Source organism: Glandiceps talaboti, chromosome 9, assembly GCF_964340395.1.
Source record: "Glandiceps talaboti chromosome 9, keGlaTala1.1, whole genome shotgun sequence".
In the NCBI taxonomy this organism is placed as follows: domain Eukaryota; kingdom Metazoa; phylum Hemichordata; class Enteropneusta; family Spengelidae; genus Glandiceps; species Glandiceps talaboti.
In genome coordinates this window covers 10,533,403-10,539,115 of record NC_135557.1, presented here as the reverse complement: position 1 = coordinate 10,539,115, position 5,713 = coordinate 10,533,403, and the positions used below count along the sequence as shown (strand labels likewise).

The 5,713-nt window shown below is 36.8% G+C and overlaps 1 long non-coding RNA gene across 1 annotated transcript; it reads left to right on the top strand.

Moving 5' to 3' along the window:
* The first annotated feature begins 3,523 nt into the window (after positions 1-3,523).
* Positions 3,524-4,739, top strand: LOC144439654 (uncharacterized). The gene is made up of 2 exons (XR_013481125.1): positions 3,524-3,628; positions 4,080-4,739. It is a non-coding gene; the product is annotated as an uncharacterized LOC144439654 (long non-coding RNA).
* The last annotated feature ends 974 nt before the right edge of the window (positions 4,740-5,713 follow it).

Genomic DNA, 5,713 nt, shown 5'->3' with positions numbered 1-5,713 from the left:
AGACTAACTTTTGTGACAGTTAACAAAGCATGTTGCAAAAGTGTTAATTTTGCCAATGAATTAATCGTCAGTCAATCAGTTTAATAGTCTTTCAGACAGTGCCTTTGTTGTAAATGGTCTGTCCACAGTTGTTTGCTAAACTTGAAATGATGTCTGAAATAGTTGTTCGTTGGACAATAGAAAGACATGTCCTAGACTACAGGTACTTCGGTAAAATAAAATAAAAATATTCTGTATTTCCGATAACCCTACAACCTTCCGACTTAAAAAAAGACCAAAATATTATACATTTAAAATACAGAAATTCTTTGTCTTCTTAACCTTCATACCTGTCTGTTTTCTTTCTCCATTGATATTTCATCAAACTATCACAGAAGAGGAATTCCGACATTTTGTTTGGTTTTTGGATGGAAGCAATATTCCAACCTATCCGATTTTCTGAAGCCATGTTATCCTGAAACACACAATTATTTGTTTCGCCTCATCGCATTATTCTGGAAATCGTGACCGAAAATAGATAGCGGTTTTAATATAAGAATCTCAATCAAATATATTTGAACAGCGAATACTGCATAATTAACAGAAAATTGTATTACGTTATTTACAGGACACACACATAACACAAAGTAAATAATGTCAGATGAGGAAGGGCATGGGCAAGGTGGAGAAAATGTCGGTCGCAATGAAGGACAACTCCTGTTACAACAACCACAAGAAGACCGACAACCGCCATCACGTGTAGTTGCTTAAATCCTGGGAATAATCCATCTTTTTTGCGGAGTTGCATTGGTTTTGGTAGGAATGGTAGTCACGTTGGAAGAGATTCAGACTAAACTTCAAGATGGTTACTCAGGGGCGTCAATTTGGAGCGCGTTAGTTGTTAGTATAATTTAAATTGGTTGTGTCAGATTTATACTGTGATAATAATATAATTCTTGTAACAGTCAACAGACATGATAATTAAATTAAGGGACTAGTCAGTTTCTTCGGCCTGAGGGGTGGATTTGTAGGGGGATCACCCTGTTTATGAAATTGGCATGGAGGGGGGGGGGGGTCATCCTGTTTTGAAAATTGTGGACTGGGAGGGGGGGGGAGTCACTGTGTTTTGGATTTTGATGGAAGAAAACGTCAATGAATGTACAGTGATGTGAACTTGTCTGAACAGTGGGATTTGTTCTTGTCCCTGTTTCCTACATATGTGCTTTAATACTTCACCCGGAGTGACACTCAAATATAATTAGACAAATACATATACATGTATTACCTACCACATCAGTTACGTCATATAAATGATCATCATGATATGCAAATTAGGGCTAAAGTGTGCCTTTTTGGTCAAAAATCTAGTATTCCAAAACTACTGAGCTGATTTGACTGAAATTTGGTGGGAACATCCTTAATGGTATGTGGATTAAGAATGAATTTGTATTGACATGATAATCCCATCGGGATAAATTTGGTCAAATAATGTGTCTTTCGGTGAAAAGTCCAAAACTGCTAAACAATTTGGATTGAAATTTAACGCGATGCATCTGGTGATGTGCAAATGAAGGTGTATTCACAACATGACGATACACTTGGCGATATGCAAATAAGGACTCAAAATCTCCATATTTGATAACAACTTATATATCTCGAAAACTGCATAGTGAATAGGGCTCAATGAACTTGGTGGAGATTTTTCTGGAAGTGTTATTCTGCAATGTTTGGTGTAAGAGGATTTTTTTAAGTTGTTCTATTGTATATTGAACACATATTGCCTGGCCATGAGGGCTATAGCACCTGTTTATTACACCCGAGGGACTGTGAGTTACCAGAATCACATGCTATTTCCCGAGCCCAAAGGCTGAGGGAAATAGCATGTTATTCTGGTAACTCACAGTCACGAGGGGGTAATGAACGGGTGCTATAGCCCGAATATAAGCCAGGCAATATTTGTTTTATAATATACCTCATGCTGTGAACTTGCGGTGGCAGACGACATCGTCAGAAGCTGCCATTTTGACCTGCTGTGAACGCGCGGTGGTCACGTGACCATGTAAACGTTGATGGAACTATTTCCCTAGGGAAAGTCATTCTATTTTCCTATCACGTGACTGATTCTAGCGAATCATGGCACAGCATTATCACTAGGTATATTATAAATCATTCTATTCCCTACTTTTATTTAATTCTGTTTATGGATATTTTTGTCTTAAATAAATAAATTTACAGAAGTTGTGAAATCAAGGGTTGTGAAAATAAATTAAGCATAAGGAACTGCATGTACGATCTCCACCATTTTTGGCCGTTATGGTTATCCAATTCTTATTTACTCTTACCAAGTACGTTCTTCTCTTTCAGTTTATAGCTACAGGAACTGTAGGGTGCGTTTGTGCATACAAACAACATATTGGACCAGTAAGTATAATTCCCTTGAGTACTATTTTACTGTTTTTACCTCCCATAAAGGGCGGAGGTATTGAAATTGCGATGTCTGCCTGTGTCTGTCTGTCTGTCTGTCTGTCCCTCCGTCCATACCTCTGTGTGTTTGTCTGTGTTGTCATTTTCTTAAAAACTGCTTGCTCAATTATAATGAAATTTGTTACACATTTTCCATATGCTAATGGCAAGAACTGATTAGATTTTGGTCAACATCCAATGAGCATTAACTATTTATTTGCATAATTAATGGTTTTGAGTAATTAGGTATAATTTGGTGCATATGTTCACCATAACAAAGCACATATGTCCGATAAGGTACGTTGATTTAGCTTATCTGTTATGAATATTTGCATAATTAATTTGAAAAGTGCATTCTTGAGATATAGCCTAATTACCAAAAACAATTAATTATGTAAATTGCTCGTTAATATTCATGAAATATTTACCAAAACTCAGTTCTTGTCACTACCCTACGGAACACATGCAATAAATTTCGTTTGATTGAGCGAGTCATTTTTTAGAAAATGGTGATAAAGTCTCACCACATTAGAGAACATTTCCTGACCACAAACGAGAAAACGATGACACAGACAGACATACACAGACACACATACACACACACAGACAGACAGACACAGACACGCAGACACACACACACACACACACTTCCACCCACCAAATACATCTCTTCCTTATGGAAGAAGAAACCGTTCCCTAGGTTATTTCACATGAGATAGCCTTTTAAAAAACGATTATATGATTTGTCATGCACACAGAGAATAACATACTATTTCTCTAACTCCACAAATCGTCCAGACATAGCGTATTGCTGTCATGCTCGTCGATGGAAACTTCGCAGTTTATTTCTTAAAGAGTCAAATTTTGAAATTGACCAATCACGTACATTTCGTATAACACATCAAATGACATTAAGAGTTGACCTTCAACTTAACTTGTTTGAAGAATTCAATATTTCTACATATTGCTATACGTCTTGTTAAATGACAAGTGGGTTAATTTCGTTTGTGTTGTATCACATTAGATCACTTCCTCCATGACGTTGTCGTTTGTGTCACTTTACGTCGCTACAACACTCTGTATTGTGATTGGGATAGAGGCAGAGATGCGGCCTACCACGCCATCACCGACGCTTAACAGTATATCATCAGTGATTATTAAAATGGATGAAGGAAGTAATGACCAAGTAAGTAGTTTTCCCAAAGTATTGCTCATTTAACGCATGCGCAATGCATTGGAATGTCAAACTATCGCAAAGCCTTCAGTGATTGAGAAAATAAATGCGAGCAGTTCCAAGAATCCTGACATGTATCGGTAGTTAACAATGTGTGTGTGTTGTTTTTTAAAAATGATTTGCACGAACAATTGAAATGCTTTTAAAATTACAGCCGAGCATTTTGAAATGGCATTATGAATAAACGATAGACAGACATACATGGATAGATAGCTTGATGATGAATGGTTGGTGGATGGGTGGGTGGGTTGGTTGAACGGAACGACGGACGGACTGATAGACTGTCTAGAGAGACTGATAGACCGACGTTTATAACTCACATATGATTACGTGAATATCTTCTTACAGTGTTATATATTCTTATTGAGTTATGCAGAATATATCTTCCCATTTCTAATCATAGCTATCGACAGTGATCAAGCTAAACTGGATATCCTTGGGAATTAGCCTACTGGAGGCAGTTACTGCACTGATCAATGCAATGAGTGGTTTGATTATCTTGTGTAGAGGACTGTAGACAGGGCGTAGGATGAGTTCGGCTGAAAACTGGTCAGGAGGGAGGCGGGAGATTTTACGGTTTGACCACGTATTTTATTCAAATACCTCTCTCCGCATGCTCAAATTTTTTTCCTGGATTTTAAGAATTTTTCAAGTACACTATACCCACATGCAACGTGGCGTTAAAAGGGTACCTTTCCATATTGTATTAAGACGTCAAATGCCGTGTTTTTCTTTAGACTGAGTAAGACACGTGATTGGAGCGTTGTATCATGGGAAAACTCAATACAATACAGTGGCTATGTTGAATCCTTTTTAAAGTTAACTTTGCTTTTTACATTGTACGCACTTTTTTCATATGTGTTCTGTAGACTTATGTTCAATAGTAGTTAAATGAATATACACAAGCAAAGCTATGGTCCACGGTTACTCATAGTGAACACCCGATTTTGGAAAATTGCCATGTAGTCAGTCACCTCGTAATCTCTTGGTGCGTAAAATCTGTGCTTCCATGCGAAATTGTATTTTACCACTCACCATTAGCATACAATTTGCATAAATTGGACTAATGTACAATATTCTGAAAATATTAGAAAGGAAATGTCTTTGAATTAAGGATTTTTTGAAAATCTAAGAAATGCCTTTCCCACTTTTGACCTATATACCAGTATACATGTGTTATGAGTTTCAGAGCTAAATTCATTCCATTAAGGATATTTTGGTAATTTTCAGTTTCTCTGAAATGAATTCAAAATGCATTTAAACTTCGTACAATACAATGATATTCTGTTATGTAACAACAGTAATCTTCGACATCTCAACATCGCGTATTTCAGAATGGTTTGTACCAGGTACGATTGAAGCGTCAGTAAGTTTTAGTATGACGTAATGTGTTAACTTTAGAACTTCATTATATGACTTCATTGTTTTGTAAAAGTATAATTATAATATTGCACAACTATTTTATGGTCTTTGAGATATGAACTTGTATTACTAATCTAGACAAGGTAATCGGATATTGAACCCCAAGTGATGTCTTTCATAAGACTTAAGAATATGTCATACTCTAAGAATACGGATTTATGTAAGATTTGAAATGTATTTAAGTTGGGTTTTTAGCCCATCTCGAAAAGACGAAGACTGGGATTGGTCATGTAATAAAATCGACCAAGTTGTTAGCTTGGCGTTCGTTGAAACCAGATATGAATGTTTCGTTGTGAGTTCAATCCAACACACAGTCCAAGACGGTACGGCACGGTAGGTACCTCGTAGAATATATGGATTTAGGAAAAAAATGGTTGGCTGGCTAATTCAACGTTGAAGTCTTAAATGGATCAAACTGCAGTTTAAAGCAGCAGTGAGAGTACCGGTACGCAGAATGGACAGTCAATCATTGAGAAGTCAAAATCAAGTTGGTCACCACCGTGCAACTTAGAGTGCATCCGGTGCACGTATTACTAAACGCCTTTTTAGGAGAATTCGAGAAATATCTTGAAACCACATGCTATCACTTAATTCTGTACCAACAACGTAATAATG